Source organism: Eurosta solidaginis, chromosome X (genome assembly GCF_040869045.1).
Source record: "Eurosta solidaginis isolate ZX-2024a chromosome X, ASM4086904v1, whole genome shotgun sequence".
NCBI classification, from domain to species: Eukaryota; Metazoa; Arthropoda; class Insecta; order Diptera; family Tephritidae; genus Eurosta; species Eurosta solidaginis.
The window spans coordinates 136686598-136705631 of NC_090324.1; the positions used below are offsets into that span (position 1 = coordinate 136686598).

General features: G+C 37.4%; 1 protein-coding gene across 1 annotated transcript in view; it reads right to left on the reverse strand.

Annotated features, from left to right (window-relative positions):
- Positions 1 to 19034, reverse strand: part of LOC137235482 (calcium-dependent secretion activator-like) — a 3515579-nt gene that overhangs the window by 1381814 nt on the left and 2114731 nt on the right. The gene's annotated exons all lie outside the window — the stretch shown is intronic.

Consider the following 19034-nt stretch of genomic DNA (forward strand, 5'->3'; position numbering starts at 1 on the left):
AAAAAAATTCTAGAGTCACCCCGGGCCCACCTTTATGGCGATATCTCGAAAAGGCATCCACCTATAGAAGTAAGGCCCACTCCGTTTTAAAATACTCATTAACACCTTTCATTTGATACCCATATCGTACAAACAAATTCTAGAGTTACCCCTGGTCCACCTTTATGGCGATATCTTGAAAAGGCGTCCACCTATAGAACTAAGGCCCACGCCCTTTTAAAATACTCATTAACACCTTTCATTTGATACCCATATCGTACAAACAAATTCTAGAGTCACCCCTGGTCCACCTTTATGGCGATATCTCGAAAAGGCGTCCACCTATAGAACTAAGGCCCACGCCCTTTTAAAATACTCATTAACACCTTTCGTTTGATACCCATATTGTACAAACGCATTCTAGAGTCACCCCTGGTCCACGTTTATGGCGATATCCCGAAAAGGCGTCCACCCATAGAACTAAGGCCCACTCCCTTTTAAAACACTTATTAACACCTTTCGTTTGATACCCATATTGTACAAACGCATTCTAGAGTCAACCCACTTTTATAACGATATTCCCAAAAGGCGTCCACCTATAGAACCAAGGCTCACTCCGTTTTAAAATACTCATTAACACTTTTCATTTGATACCCATATAGTACAAACAAATTCTAGAGTCACCCCTGGTCCACCTTTATGGCGATATCTCGAAAAGGCGTCCACATATAAAACTAAGGCCCACGCCCTCTTAAAATACTCATTAACACCTTTTATTTGATACTCATATCGTACAAACAAATTCTAGAGTCACCCCTGGTCCATCTTTATGGCGATATCTCGAAAAGGCATCCATCTATAGAACTTAGGCCCACGCCCTTTTTAAAATACTCATTAATACCTTTCATTTGATACCCATATCGTACAAAATAAATTCTAGAGTCACCCCTGGTCCACCTTTATGGCGATATCTCGAAAAGGCGTCCACCTATAGAACTTAGGCCCACTCCCTTTTAAAATTATCATTAACACATTTCATTTGATACACATGTCATACAATCACATTCCAGGGTTACCCTAGGTTCTTTTTACAACATGGTGACATTCCCTTACTTTGTTTCCACAGCTCTCAACTGAGTATGTAATGTTCGGTTACACCCGAACTTAGCCTTCCTTACTTGTTTGAAATATAATTTCGGAGGATCGAAAACGAGCTCGGCATGTCTTTTTATTTCAAATTTATTTAGCGCTTCGTATATCTTAGGGTTCTCTTTGTGACTTTCTTTATTTTCAATATTATTGCTGTTATTTTTAGCTGCTGATCTTGTTGTTATTTTTAACATTTTACTTGCCTCCACTGACATGTCTTTTAAGTTTGTAAATGTTATGCGGGATAATGCATCCGCAATGTGATTTTCTTTTCGAGCTATATACTCCACTTCAAAATCGTACTCTTCTAAATCGAGTCTTACTCGTGTTAGCTTAGATTAAGGGCTCTTCGTCGAAAACAGATATGTTAAAGGGCGGTGGTCTGTTTTAACCAGGGAAGGAAAATAAATATTATTTTATTTTTCGGAGTCGAAAAAATCCTGGTAAAAAAATTGTCCTAGTTTAAAATGTTTGAGTTCACAGGTATCTTTATAGCAATATCATGTCGAATCATGCATCCTTTTTATTTTTCGAACTTTTTCCATAAAAGTCCACATATAAAAGTGAAATCTTTATTTTTACTTTTTGAGTCCGATAGAACTAGTTAAACTCGGACTTTTAAAAATAAAAGTACGGAAATAAAAGTTAAATCCTGACTTTTATTTTTTAAGGCCAAAATAAAAGTCCGGCTTGATAACAAAGGAACGGCTTATACGAATTAAAAAAACTTGGCACCAGTCGATTCTCCTGGATTCCCAAAATATAAAACCTTATGGACTTTTGAAAATTTATGTTAATAATACTAGAAATTTATCATAAACAAACTAGGTCGAAAATCTCGAGTATAAATGGCGAACTTGCAGTGGATTTTTGCAATAAATTTCGTTCCAATTCAACTATTAGAGTGAAAATTGGTAAACCGCATTCTGCTATGATGGGAAAGCTTTCTAAAAAAAATGGGCGAAATCGGTCAGTAGCCACGCCTCTTTCTGTATATAGAAATTTCCGCACAGAACATGCAATATTTTAGTATCTAAAGAAGCCACGTTATTTAAATTTGGCATGTAAATTACTGACAGTGCATGTAGTTGATCCCCATAATTTTTTTGGACAATGGGCGTGGCACCGCCTACTTTCCAAATAAGATTTTTTGGACATTCAAGTGCGATAGCTTGTACATCCTTTGAACTATGTTTTTGCAAATTGGTAAGCGAACTTCATATTTGTATTTGTGCATGACGACAGAAAAATTTGAAGATCGAATTAAAGTCACACCCACTTGTATATAAAAATATCGATACATACATACATAGCTGGAAATATCACTGCACTGTTGTTACTAGTCTTTACTAATTTCTTCGTTGGAGAGCATTATTGATAGCCACCCACATTCGTCATCGTCTTAGTCGCTGCAGCATACATCACAAGCATTCATACATACATGTTGCTATGGATACAAATATATGTGTCTAAATACGGTCATACATAATTACAAGCAGAATTTCATATAATACTTTTCGCACCTATCATATTATAATTAGCCTTCTCATGAAATCATCCGATGTATAAATTTTGCATTTTGTCAATTTGAAATAACAGGAATTTTCCATGGAAAATTCTTATGACTAATTTTTTACAGCTTACCTATTTGAACCTTGTCTTCGTTTTTAAGAATCTTTCCATTTGTAATCGTGATCAAGTGAAGCTGCCCAAAATTAAAATATCTGTATAAAAGCCAAGGTGTTCACCCATTTATTCTTTCGCTAAAACAATTGTAGAAAACGCTCTACAATTCTCCAGCATTCATTTAAGGTTAATCATTTTACCCATCATCTCTTTGTTTAAGCTTATAGTTTAGCGCCCGTTCGTCCCAGGTAGGAGCACTAGTCATAGTGTTGCACTTCTTATATGCATTTTATTTTTAATTTAGAAGTGTAACCATGGATCGCAGGCGTGACATTTATATTCGTGATTATTTTGAATTCATTGATAGATGTGGGAAATTCAAAGTTTGTGCGCAAAAGATTCAACACGATAGAATATACTACCGAACGATCAAAGCTATCAAGCACGGCAACAGATTCAAAAGATAAAAAACTTATATTTTATTGTGAAATGATCCAAAATGTGATCATTAATGCGTGCATTTACTTTATCACTAAAAAAGGATCATTGCCTCTTTCGATTATCGATTCGGTAATAACCAAAATAATTTAACAAAAAAAATTTAAAAAGCAGTCTCAGCATAAACATTCTACTTTACTCGTCAAGCACAAAAAAAATTCAAATGCAAACACAATATGTTTAAATTAAAAAAAAAAAGTTAGCATAATAGATACACATGTAAAGCAAATGTAAACAAATAAAAACAAAAAACACATAAACAAACAAATTCATTACCGTTAGCATCAAGTTTCCATTATGTCATAAATTACAATTGAATGTGAAAGACAATTGAAATTTGGTAACCAAAAGCAAGTTAAGTGGGTCATTAAATGTATGTTGAAACATCACGGCACACCTTTGTCAACCACCTGGATAATCGTAAATAATTTAGCGCGCAAATTATATACGATCATTCTTCAAAGGATGGTGATGTAGTGTTAAAATTTGATTTTAAAATTTTTCTGTCGTCATGCACAAATACAAATATGAAGTACGCTTACCAATTTGCAAAAACATAGCTCAAAAGATGTACGAGTTATCGCAATTGAAAGTCCAAAAAATCTTATTTGGAAAGTAGGCAGTGCCACGCCCATTGCCCAAAAAAATTATGTGGATCAACTACATGCAATGTCAGTAATTCACATACCAAATTTAACCCTTTCATGTCCGTTGTTGGTTATAGCCAACATTGTATATTTCAGTTTATAACTGTTATTTTTTAAATATTTTGACTAACGTTTTTTTTTAGTCAACAACCTAGAATATTGTGAACGCATAGAGTTGAGTTAAATTATGTTAGCTTTACGCGTGCTTAGTTGCCATCGCTCTTCCCTAGTGGTTATATGTTCAGAAAAAAACCCACAATAAGTGTTTGTGCAAGATTAAAGAAAAGTACAATAAATAAGTAAATTTGTTTACAAAAAGTGAAAGATATTATAAAAAAAAACAGGTAAGAGAATAATGCAGTGTAAAAGAAATTAAAAAAATTTCTTTGGTTTGAGCCACACATTTTTGCAAATGCAAAGTTGCCTATAGGCAACATTGGTCCATTGGGTACATATTTCATATCTGGCATTTTTTATATTAGCAATCCGTCGGCGAGGTTTGACACATTCGGTGATCAACAAAATAATTGAATTTGATTGGGACGATTCAGAAGATGGTGAAAGTGATGAGGAAGAAATAAGTACCGGGGTGCATTTGGAGAATATTATTGAAGAAATCCTTCAAATTTTGCATGACCATGACTTCAGGCAATCAGTGACCGACTGACGGTAACCAACCCAATAGAATCTCTGGTTAATTTTCTCGAGCGTCTTCGTGATTCTCTCCACTTGGACCATTATGTAGCTCGTTGAGAACGTCAGGAATCCTTTTCCTGGGAACAACTATCAGCTTCCTCTTACATTGGCCATTTTCACTCTCCCATACTCGATGCAAGCAACCGGATATCAACTCTAAACCGTTCCACTGTGCCCAATATAACAGGACTCTCTGCTGGCATCTCTCTATTTGGTCATTCGTTTCGTTCGAGCCCTTGTATAACATATGACAGATCTGTATCTTCTAGCTGACACTTCCTTAGTTGTTCCTTGTCCCATTCAGCCGTACGTGTTATAGTCATCATCAGCTTTTAATTAAGCAAACTCACACAAAAGTTATTTAAAGTCTAACTCAATAGCACCACCACTGCATGTTTTGTCAGATGAGCCATTGTCTGCGATCGAGTGAGTATAATTTTCTGACATTTTATTTAGCGAGAAAAAGGGCGAGCGAGGGGAGTTACGACGCGCCCTCTGACAAGTTGCACAATAGAAAGCAATGCTTGATTTACTTAAGTAGTCAAGATCAGTTGGAAGAACATTAGCACAGGAAAGATGAAAAAATTCACTGCATCTAGCACATTGGATCTTAGGTTGATTGCCGTCAACTCTCTGCCCACAATTACAAGGCATTTTAATGATAAAACGAAACGAATGGATATAAAAGTTTCGCTCTCGCACAGGTGATTTAAACAAATCTTTAAAATTTTAAAGCGAGCACTTAGCAAACAGCGCGCCAATCAACTGTTACAACACAAATCTAAGAAGGCATTTACAAAGAAAATACGCTGATTTATATCAAGAATATACCACCAAACGATCAAAGCTATCAAGCTCTGCAACAGATTCAAAACATAAAAAACTAAATTTAATTGTGAAATTACCCAATATGAGGTCATTAATGCGTGCATTGACTTTATTACCAAAGAATCATTGCCTCTTTCGTTTTTCGACTCGGAACCTTTTAAAACTCTTTCTAATCATATATTTGATATATTAAATATGAACAAAATAACATCAAAGAACATAATGCAGTTGGCTAAACTAAAATCCTTGATTAAAAAAATGTTAAGTGGAAGGATGATATGCCTCAAAATTGATACTGCAACTCGAAGTGATCGCGCGGTCCTTTGTATTAATGCTCAAATCTATCTAAACGGAAAAATTGAAATAGGTACACTTGCTATGGAAGAAATACGGGGCCGACATACCGCTGAAAATATGAAATATGAAATAGTTCAAAAAGTATTGGTTAGTTACGATATAAAAAATAACAAGTTTACGCCATAACTAGTGATAACGGACGCAACTTAGTTAAAGTGGTTGAGCTTCTGTCAGAAACGGTCAGCGATAACGAGGATGATGAAAGTGAAAACGCGATATTGGAACAATGTATTAGCGATGATTTAAGACCGATTGTCGGTGAACAAATTATATCCATGAAATGTGCCGCACAGACGCTTCAACTAGCTGTGAAAAATTTTCTGGAAAGCTGTGGAAGTAATAAACAGCGCCCGCAGAGTTGTGAAACTTCTAAGGGCTCCACTTTTGCGTTACGTAACTACAAGTATACGCGTATATATCATTATATTTTAGTAGTATGGTTTTTTGATTGATTATCTTTATATTATACAGAGCGAAGATAAAAGACTTAGGTCTTTTGAAACCGCAACTAGATGTTCCAACTCGTTGGAGCTCTTGTTATAATATGATAAATCGACTTTGCCAGCTGAAAGAGTTTTGTATGGGAAATCTAGCCGATTTTGAGAATTTATCTGATGACAATTGGCTATTATTAGAAAACATTGTGAAATTGTTAGAACTCCCTTTTAGTCTCACATTAAACCTTCAGGAGAGTCAATTACGTTTGGGTGACTTCTACAAAAATTGGTTGGAAATGCTGCTTCAGCTAAAAAGCAACAAATGCAACATCAGGAACCAATTTTTAAGCTGCGTCGAAAAAAGTGAGAGTTCGCTTCTTGAAACAAGAACTATACACGCTGCTTTGTTCTTGGATCCTCGGTTTTGGGATCTCCTTTCTAAATAAAAGTTCGATTCTGCGAAAATGCACCTTAAAGCTTTTGTTCGTGGAAGGGAGAATTTGAAAGATGTTACTTTTCTATTCATTACTTTAACTCACGCAAGCTCTTTTTCTTATTTATTTATCATTTTTAGAATTCAAAACATCCTTCCCAAGATCTTAGACACAGCGATGATATCTCATTTTTGATTGATGAAACATCTACGCAAAGCACGTCTTCAGTTTTGAGAAGCTGTACAAGAGAGCTCGAATTAGCGGATTCATTATCCGATGAGGACTCCATGGACATCCGTGATGAAATAAGGCAGGCATTCTATAAAAGTGGCATGTATAAAGAAAAACGAGTGGATATAAATATTATAGAGTACTGGAACAGCAAAAAATATAGCTTCCCGTGGCTTCGAAAAGTTGCTTTCGCCATTCATTCGGTACCTGCTACGGAAGCCGGCGTCGAACGAGCTTTTTCAGCGTTAAAGCTAGTTTTAACAGATTTGCGTTACAATTTGACCGAGCACAATTTGCAAACGATCTGCTTATTAAAGTTTAACAGCAATATATTTAAAAATATGCGCGTGCTTAGTTGCCATCGCTCTTCCCTAGTGGTTATACGTGCAGAAAAAAACCCACAATAAGTGTTTGTGCAAGATTAAAGAAAAGTACAATAAATAAGTAAATTTGTTTGCAAAATGTGAAAGATATTATAAAAACACAGGTAAGAGAATAATGCAGTGCAAAAAAAATTAAAAAAATTTCTTTGGTTTGAGCCACACATTTTTGCAAATGCAAAGTTACCTCTAGGCAACATTGGTCCATTGGATACATATTTCATATCTGGTATTTTTCATATTAGCAATCCGTCGGCGAGGTTTGACACAGTGGTGATCAGCAAAATAATTGAATTTGATTGGGACGATTCAGAAGATGGTGAAAGTGAGGAGGAAGAAATAAGTACTGGGGTGCATTTGGAGAATATTATTGAAGAAACCCTTCAAATTTTGCATGACCATGACCATGACTTCAGGCAATCAGTGACCGACTGACGGCAGCCAACCCAATAGAATCTCTGGTTAATTTTCTCGAGCTTCTTCGTGATTCCCTCCACTTGGACCATTATGTAGCTCGTTGAGAACGTCAGGAATCCTTTTCCTGGGAACAACTATCAGCTTCCTCTTACATTGGCCATTTTCACTCTCCCATACTCGATGCAACCAACCGGATATCAACTCTAAACTGTTCCACTGTGCCCAACATAATATGACTTCGCAATTGGAATCTCTGCTGGCATCTCTCTATTTGGTCATTCGTTTCGTTCGACCCCTTGTATAACATGTGACAGATCTGTATCTTCTAGCTGACACTTCCTTAGTTGTTCCTTGTCCCATTCATCAGTACGTGTTATAGTCATTTGCCGGACATCTATAATGTCTTCTTTAGCCTCAGCTTTGGAACAGTATTTGCATTCCAAACTACATGGTCTTCGTGACATTGCATCAGCATTTCCATGGGTACTACCTTTTCGATGCTCAATGGAAAAGTCATAGCTTTGTAGTCGCTCGATCCACCGTGCCAATTGACCCTCTGGATTACGGAACTGCAGGAACCATTTGAACGCTGCCTGATCTGTCCTGACGCGGAATCGCTGGCCGTAGAAGTATTTGTGAAAATGTTTAATGTACTCTACCGATGCCAACAGCTCTCTCCGTGTAACGCAATAGTTCCTCTCTGGTTTTCCAATTGATCGGCTGTAATATGCAACTACCCTCTCCTGTGTATCGACCAGTTGTGATAAAGCGCCTCCCAACGCACATCCACTCGCATCTGTATCTAGAATAAACGTTGCTCATAGAATCGGATATGCCAACATTTGTGGCAGTGCACAAACGCTCTTTCAATGTTTGGAAAGCCCCTTCCTGCTCATTCTTCCATTTAAAAGCTTTATTTTTTCTTGTAAGCTCGTGGAGGCTATGGGCACGCTGGCAAACGGTTCACTGGGTTGAATGGGGAGAAAAGGGAAGGTGCAGACTATGCCACACTGGATTTCCACGCTCAAAGTGCTCTAAGTGTAAAGTTTTTTTATGCTATAATCCACAAAAATTTGTTTCCATTCTGCTCTTCCGAGTTGATCTAAAATATCATCAATTCTTGGGATTGGGAATTTATCTGCTGCTAACTTTTTGTTTACCTGTCTGTAGTCAACAATCAATATCCATCTTTTTTCAGTGTCCCCTGGAAGTGATTTTTTAGGGACTAGTAGGATTGGACTATTGTATTCTGATATTGAGGGTTCTATAATGTCATCTTCGATTAGATTATTTATCTGTTTGCTTATCTCCCCTTTTTGTTTTTGAGGCAATCTATAGTTTTTTTTGTAAACGGGAATGTCGTCCTTCATGTGTAAATTTGTTTGTAAAAATTGTTAGAGGAAATTGGTTCTGTTTGTAGTGCAAATATGTCTATGAATTCTGTGTATAGTATTGTTAGCTGAGAATTAACAAATTTTGGAAAGTTTTTGGTTAGTCTTCTTAATTTTTCTTTATCATTGCTATTTTTATTGTGCGTGCTTGTTTGAATTAGTGTAAAGTCATCTAAATTTTCAGTATTAATTTTGTAATTTTGAATAGTTGTGTTTTTATGTGTTGTGTTGATAATTCCAACGAAAGTTTGGTCTTTATTTGTAATTGCGTTTGCTATAAAAATGCCTTCAGACAATTGTTGATGGGGTATGAAAATGTTTTTATTGTCAGTGTTTACTTTAATTTGTCTAATGACTTCAGATCTAGCAGGGATTTTGATTGTATTAACCGACAGACAATTTGTTAGGTGCATTGTTATTGTTTGGGGAAAATCATATATTCTTAAGATTAATTTATCCTCTGTCTTGTCATAATCTAGAATACAATTATATTTCTTTATGAAATCTAATCCTATAATTCCATCGCATGGAATTGGGAAATCGTCTTCTACAACATGAAATTTGTGATAAATTAATAGCACATCACCATTTAAATCAGTTTTAACTGTGCCTAATGTGCTGGTTATACCTTGATCAATGCCCTTTAAATCTGTAATTTGTTCTGTATTTACTTTAAGATTATTACTGATTTGGTTATTTTTAATAATGTAGATATCTGCTCCAGTGTCTATTAAGAAATTTGAATTTGAATTGTTTAATGTTGTTCTTGTGGTTATTGTAGTGTTGCGTGGAATTCACCTCACTTCGAATGCGTTTAACGATAAAAATATACATACATACCACTATGAGTTTATTCGCATTTTCCAACCGCCCAATATATCGATTCGTCATACCAACAAGCTTATGTGCGGATGATATTGACAATATGTAGGTCAATACAATAATATGCTGACAAACAATTATTTATTATGAAATCATGTACTTTTTAGTATGTAAGCATTAATGTAAGTATGTATGTGTAGGTTAAGAACTTTTGTATAAATATAAATGGATTACTTTAATAAAGAACAATCACTTTTTAACGCTACACTTCGGCGTTCCTCATTATTGATTTAAAATATTATAACATATAACTGTTTAGGTGTAGATTTAGTACACATATTTTCCTATCCACTGATCTTGACTCGGAGTTTCCTGGTTTTCCTGTTGGGTGCAACTGCGCACGTTACATGTCTGATTGTAAGATCTATTACTATTTTCGGTTTGCGATGTTCTTTGGGAATTATTATTATTATTTGATCTAAATGTATTATTGTATCTTGCCTGAGGTGTAAATCTACTACATCGGTAACCTCCATAGTTTTTACTTCGGAAACCTCCACGGTGGCTGCCATGGTTTGATGGTAGCGTGCTCCGCCTACCACACCGTATGCCCTGGATTCACACCCCGGGCAAAGCAACATCAAAATTTTAGAAATAAGGTTTTTCAATTAGAAGAAAATTTTTCTAAGCGGGGTCGCCCCTCGGCAGTGTTTGGCAAGCGCTCCGAGTGTATTTCTGCCATGAAAAGCTATCAGTGAAAACTCAACTGCCTTGCAGATCCCGTTCGGAGTCGGCATAAAACATGTAGGTGTTGTCCGGCCAATTTATAGGAAAATCAAGAGGAGCACGACGCAAATTGGAAGAGAAGCTCGGCCTTAGATCTCTTCGGAGGTTATCTCGCGCCTTACATTTATTTATTTTAACCTCCACGGAAATTTCTCCGGTATTGATTTTTTTGCCGTATGTTTAAAATTGTATTCGAGTTGCCTGTTATTTCTGTACAGCTATTTGTAAATTTGGAGATTGCGTCATTCATTGATGTGAACGTACCTGCTTCCACGATCAAATTAACCTTGTCTTTGGATCAGTTTTTATCATAGCCTTTACTGCTGCTTGTGTTGAATATCTCGTTGCCAAGTCTGGATTAAGTCCGTCCGAGATATAAGCTCCTTCTAATGACCTAGTAATTTTTTTCTATTTCTGCGGCATATTGATTTGCAGTTTTATTGCGTTGCTGGATGTTCAGGAGTTTAGCTGTTAAAACTTCTACTGATTCACCCTTTATTGCTGATTTTAACTTCAATTTTATTTGTGCGATTGTATTTTCGTTACAAATAAATTTTCTTGACGTGCCTTTTAGCTTGGTCTTTATCATTGTTATTGCTAAGGCCTCGTGGGCATCTTTAATTTGATCAAGTATATCAAGAGCGTCTAGGAAGCTGTGCAAATTTTCCGGCTTACCACCAAACTCCGGTAGTACTGACGAAGCAGTTTCAATGAACTCAAATACGGTTTGTACCATTGTTTTATTTATAACTGGGAAATCTAATGGTTTATTTTCTTCCACTGATGGAGTCTGACTCAATGAAGGCGATGGAGTCCGGCTCCGGGAAAGTTCTGAGAAAATAAAATTAAACTCAACCTGGAATTTCTTTTCTACTGTGGTTGGTATGGGTATTTCTATATTGTGTCTCGCTAACGAAGGTACTAAATTATTCCGTACGGTTGAAAAAAATTGGTGAGCCTCTTTTTGGTGCTCTTTAGTGAGTATTGATCAATTTTATTATATTATTTAGTGCTTCTAAGATTATATTCCAATACTTTACTATTGTTTAGTTTTTTATAGTAGTATTTTTGTCTATGCATTTGTATGACTTATCAGCTTTTAATTTTTCTTTAGATAAGGTGTCATGAATTTCTTGCCATTGATTCATTTCTTGGCATATACGATTTTTATACTCAGTAGAGCAGAGCTCACAGAGTATATTAACATTTATTGGATAACGGTTGGTTGTACAGGTATAAAGGAATCGAGATAGATATAGCCTTCCATATATCAAAATCATCAGGATCGAAAAAAAATGTCATTGAGCCATGTCCGTCCGTCCGTCTGCCCGTTAACACGATAACTAGAGTAAATTTTGACGTATCTTGATGAAATTTGGTATGTAGGTTCCTGAGCACTCATTTCAGATCCGTATTTAAAATGAACAATATCGGACAGTAACCACGCCCACTTTTTCGATATTGAAAATTTCGAAAAACCGAAAAAGTGCGATAATTCATTACCAAAGACGGATAAAGCGATAAAACTTAGTAGGTGAGTTGAACTGATGACGCTGAATAGAACATTAGTAAAATTTTGGACAATGGGCGTGGCACCGCCCACTTTTAAAAGAAGGTAATTTAAAATTTTTGCAAGCTGTAATTTGGCAGTCGTTGAAGATATCATGATGAAATTTGGCAGGAACGTTACCCCTATTACTATATGTATGCTTTATAAAACTTAGCAAAATCGGAGAACAACCACGCCCAATTTTTTAAAAAAAAAATTTTTTTAAGTCAGATTTTAACAAAAAATTTAATATCTTTACAGTATATAAGTAAATTATGTCAACATTCAACTCCATTAATGATATGGTGCAACAAAATTCAAAATAAAAGAAAATTTCAAAATGGGCGTGGCTTCGCCCTTTTTCATTTAATTTGTCTAGGATACTTTTAATGCCATAAGTCGAACAAAAATTTACCAATCCTTGTGAAATTTGGTAGGGGCTTAGATTCTGGGACAGTAACTTATTTCTGTGAAAAAGGGCGAAATCGGCTGAAGCCACGCCCAGTTTTTATACACAGTCGACCGTCTGTCTTTCCGCTCGGCCGTTAACACGATAACTTGAGCAAAAATCGAGTTCAATTTCACCCTTTTTCACAGAAATAAGTTACTGTCCCAGAATCTAAGCCCCTACCAAATTTCACAAGGATTGGTAAATTTTTGTTCGACTTATGGCATTAAAGGTATCCTAGACAAATTAAATGAAAAAGGGCGGAGCCACACCCATTTTGAAATTTTCTAACTCAGTTCACGTACGATACTAAACTCAGTTCACGTACTTATCTGAGCTCACTTTGTATTGGTATAAAAAATGACCGAAATCCGACTATGACCACGCCCACTTTTTCGATATCGAAAATTACCAAAAACGAAAAAAATGCCATAATTCTATACCAAATACGAAAAAAGGGATGAAACATGGTATTTGGATTGGTTTATTGACGCAAAATATAACTTTAGAAAAAAATTTGTAAAATGGGTGTGACACCTACCATATTAAGTAGAATTAAAGGAAAAAGTTCTGCAGGGCGAAATAAAAAACCCTTGAAATCTTGGCAGGAATACTGTTCGTGGTATTATATATATAAATAAATTAGCGGTCACCCTGGTCCACATTTTGGTCGCCTTAGCATATACAACTACCACCACTCCCTTTTAAAAGCCTCATTAATACCTTTAATTTGATACCCATATCGTACAAACACACTCTAGAGTCACCCCTGGTCCACCTTTATGGCGATATCTCCAAAAGGCGTCCACCTATAGAACTAAGACCCACGCCCTTTTAAAATACTCATTAACGCCTTTCGTTTGATACCCATATTGTACGAACGCATTCTAGAGTCACCCCTGGTCCACCTTTATTCCGATATCTCGAAAAGACGACCACCTATACAACTACCACCACTCCCTTTTAAAACCCTCATTAATACCTTTAATTTGATACCCATATCGTACAAACACATCCTAGAGTCACCCCTGGTCCACCTTTATGCCGATATCTCGAAACGGCGACCACGTATACAACTACCAACACTCCCTTTTAAGACCCTCATTAATACCTTTGATTTGATACCCATATCGTACAAACACATTCTGGAGTCACCCCTGGTCCACCTTTATGCCGATATCTCGAAAAGGCGACCACCTATACAACTACCACCACTCCCTTTTAAAACCCTCATTAATACCTTTAACTTGATACCCATATCGTACAAACACATTCTAGAGTCACCCCTGGTCCACCTTTATGGCGATATCTCGAAACGGCGTCCACCTATGGAACTAAGGATCACTCCCTTTTAAAATACTCATTAACACCTTTTATTTGATACCCATATCGTACAAACAAATTCTAGAGTCACCCCTGGTCCACCTTTATGCCGATATCTCGAAAAGGCGACCACGTATACAACTACCAACACTCCCTTTTAAACTCCTTATTAATACCTTTAATTTTATGGCGATATATCGAAACGGCGTCCACCTATGGAACTAAGGATCACTCCCTTTTAAAATACTCATTAACACCTTTTATTTGATACCCATATCGTACAAACAAATTCTAGAGTCACCCCTGGTCCACCTTTATGCCGATATCTCGAAAAGGCGACCACGTATACAACTACCAACACTCCCTTTTAAACTCCTTATTAATACCTTTAATTTTATGGCGATATATCGAAACGGCGTCCACCTATGGAACTAAGGATCACTCCCTTTTAAAATACTCATTAACACCTTTTATTTGATACCCATATCGTACAAACAAATTCTAGAGTCACCCCTGGTCCACCTTTATGCCGATATCTCGAAAAGGCGACCACGTATACAACTACCAACACTCCCTTTTAAACTCCTTATTAATACCTTTAATTTTATGGCGATATATCGAAACGGCGTCCACCTATGGAACTAAGGATCACTCCCTTTTAAAATATTCATTAACACCTTTTATTTGATACCCATATCGTACAAACAAATTCTAGGGTCACCCCTGGTCCACCTTTATGGCGATATCTCGAAACGGCGTCCACCTATGGAACTAAGGATCACTCCCTTTTAAAATACTCATTAACACCTTTTATTTGATACCCATATCGTACAAACAAATTCTAGAGTCACCCCTGGTCCACCTTTATGCCGATATCTCGAAAAGGCGACCACGTATACAACTACCAACACTCCCTTTTAAACTCCTTATTAATACCTTTAATTTTATGGCGATATATCGAAACGGCGTCCACCTATGGAACTAAGGATCACTCCCTTTTAAAATACTCATTAACACCTTTTATTTGATACCCATATCGTACAAACAAATTCTAGAGTCACCCCTGATCCACCTTTATGCCGATATCTCGAAAAGGCGACCACGTATACAAATACCAACACTCCCTTTTAAAATACTCATTAACACCTTTTATTTGATACCCATATCGTACATACAAATTCTAGAGCCACCCCTGGTCCACCTTTATGCCGATATCTCGAAAAGGCGACCACGTATACAACTACCAACACTCCCTTTTAAAACCCTCATTAATACCTTTAATTTGATACCTATATCGTACAAACCAAGTCTAGAGTCACCCCTGGTCCACCTTTATGGCGATATCTCGAAAAGGCGACCACCTATACAACTACAATCACTCCCTTTTAAAACCCTCATTAATACCTTTCGTTTGATACCCATATTGTACAAACGCATTCTAGAGTCACCCCTGGTCCACCTTTATGTCGATATCTGACCACCTATACAACTACCACCACTCCCTTTTAAAACCTTCATTAATACCTTTAATTTGATACCCATATCATACAAACACATTCTAGAGTCACCCCTGGTCCACCCTTATGGCGATATCTCGAAAAGGCTTCCAGCTATGGAACAAGGATCACTCCCTTTTAAAATACTCATTAACACCTTTTATTTGATACCCATATCTTACAAACAAATTCTAGAGTCACCCCTGGTCCACCTTTATGCCGATATCTCGAAAAGGCGACCACCTATACAACTACCACCACTCCCTTTTAAAACCCTCATTAATACCTTTAATTTGATACCCATATCGTACAAACACATTCTAGAGTCACCCCTGGTCCACCTTTATGCCGATATCTCGAAAAGGCGACCACGTATACAACTACCAACACTCCCTTTTAAAACCCTCATTAATACCTTTGATTTGATACCCATATCGTACAAACACATTCTGGAGTCACCCCTGGTCCACCTTTATGCCGATATCTCGAAAAGGCGACCACCTATACAACTACCACCACTCCCTTTTAAAACCCTCATGAATACCTTTAATTTGATACCCATATCGTACAAACACATTCTGGAGTCACCCCTGGTCCACCTTTATGGCGATGTCTCGAAAAGGCGACCACGTATACAACTACCAACACTCCCTTTTAAAACCCTCATTAATACCTTTGATTTGATACCCATATCGTACAAACACATTCTGGAGTCACCCCTGGTCCACCTTTATGCCGATATCTCGAAAAGGCGACCACCTATACAACTACCACCACTCCCTTTTAAAACCCTCATTAATACCTTTAATTTGATACCCATATCGTACAAACACATTCTGGAGTCACCCCTGGTCCACCTTTATGGCGATATATCGAAAAGGCGTTAACCTACAGAACTAAGCCTCACGCCCTTTTAAAATACTCATTAACACCTTTCGTTTGATACCTATATTGTACAAACACATTCTGGAGTCACCCCTGGTCCATCTTTATGCCGATATCTCGAAAAGGCCACCACCTATACAATTACCACCACTCCCTTTTAAAACCCTCATTAATACCTTTAATTTGATACCCATATCGTACAAACACATTCTAGAGTCACCCCTGGTCCACCTTTATGGCGATATCTCCAAAAGGCGTCCACCTATAGAACTAAGACCCACGCCCTTTTAAAATACTCATTAACGCCTTTCGTTTGATACCCATATTGTACGAACGCATTCTAGAGTCACCCCTGGTCCACCTTTATTCCGATATCTCGAAAAGACGACCACCTATACAACTACCACCACTCCCTTTTAAAACCCTCATTAATACCTTTAATTTGATACCCATATCGTACAAACACATTCTAGAGTCACCCCTGGTCCACCTTTATGCCGATATCTCGAAACGGCGACCACGTATACAACTACCAACACTCCCTTTTAAGACCCTCATTAATACCTTTGATTTGATACCCATATCGTACAAACACATTCTGGAGTCACCCCTGGTCCACCTTTATGCCGATATCTCGAAAAGGCGACCACCTATACAACTACCACCACTCCCTTTTAAAACCCTCATTAATACCTTTAATTTGATACCCATATCGTACAAACACATTCTGGAGTCACCCCTGGTCCACCTTTATGGCGATGTCTCGAAAAGGCGTCCACCTATAGAACTAAGGCCCACTCCCTTTTAAAATACTCATTAACACATTTCGTTTGATACCCATATTGTACAAACGCATTCTAAAGTCACCCTGGTGCACCTTTATGCCGATATCTCGAAAAGGCCACCACCTATACAATTACCACCACTCCCTTTTAAAACCCTCATTAATACCTTTAAATTGATACCCATATCGTACAAACAAATTCTACATTCACCCCTGGTCCACCTTTATGGCGATATATCGAAAAGGCGTTAACCTACAGAACTAAGCCTCACGTCCTTTTAAAATACTCATTAACACCTTTCGTTTGATACCTATATTGTACAAACACATTCTGGAGTCACCCCTGGTCCATCTTTATGGCGATATCTCGAAAAGGCGTCCACCTATAGAACTAAGGCCCACTCCCTTTAAAATATTCATTAACACCTTTCGTTTGATAGCCATATTGTACAAACGCGTTCTAGAGTCACCCCTGGTCCACCTTTATTCCGATATCTAGAAAAGACGACCACCTATACAACTACCACCACTCCCTTTCAAACCCCTCATTAATCCCTTTAATTTGATACCCATATCGTACAAACACATTCTAGAGACACCCCTGGTCCACCTTTATGGCGATATCTCGAAAAGGCGTCCACCTATGGAACTAAGGATCACACCCTTTTAAAATAATCATTAACACCTTTTATTTGATACCCATATCGTACAAACAAATTCTAGAGTCACCCCTGGTCCACCTTTATGCCGATATCTCGAAAAGGCGACCACGTATACAACTACCAACACTCCCTTTTAAAACCCTCATTAATACCTTTGATTTGATACCCATATCGTACAAACACATTCTAGAGTCACCCCTGGTCCACCTTTATGGCGATATCTCCAAAAGGCGTCCACCTATAGAACTAAGACCCACGCCCTTTTAAAATACCCATTAACACCTTTCGTTTGATACCCATATTGTACAAACGCATTCTAGAGTCACCCCTGGTCCACCTTTATGCCGATATCTCGAAAAGGCGACCACCTATACAACTACCACCACTCCCTTTTAAAACCCTCATTAATACCTTTAATTTGATACCCATATCGTACAAACACATTCTAGAGTCACCCCTGGTCCACCTTTATGGCGATATCTCGAAAAGGCGTCCAACTATAGAACTAAGGCCCTTCCCTTTTAAAATACTCATTAACATTTCGTTTGATACCCATATTGTACAAACGCATTCTAGAGTCACCCTGGAGCACCTTTATGCCGATATCTCGAAAAGGCCACCACCTATACATCTACCACCACTCCCTTTTAAAACCCTCATTAATACCTTTAATTTGATACCCATATCGTACAAACATATTCTAGAGTCACCCCTGGTCCACCTTTATGGCGATATATGGAAAAGGCTTTAACCTATAGAACTAAGCCTCACGCCCTTTTAAAATACTCATTAACACCTTTCGTTTGATACCTATATTGTACAAACACATTCTAGAGTCACCCCTGGTCCATCTTTATGGCGATATCTCGAAAAGGAGTCCACCTATAGAAATAAGGCCCACTCCCTTTAAAATATTCATTAACACCTTTCGTTTGATAGCCATATTGTACAAACGCATTCTAGAGTCACCCCTGTTCCACCTTTATGCCGATATCCCGAAAAGGCGACCACCTATACAACTACCACCACTCCCTTTTAAAACCCTCACTAATACCTTTAATTTGATACCCATATCCTCCAAACACATTCTAGAGTCACCCCTGGTCCACCTTTATGGCGATATCTCCAAAAGGCGTCCACCTATAGAACTAAGACACACGCCCTTTTAAAATACTCATTAACACCTTTCGTTTGATACCCATATTGTAC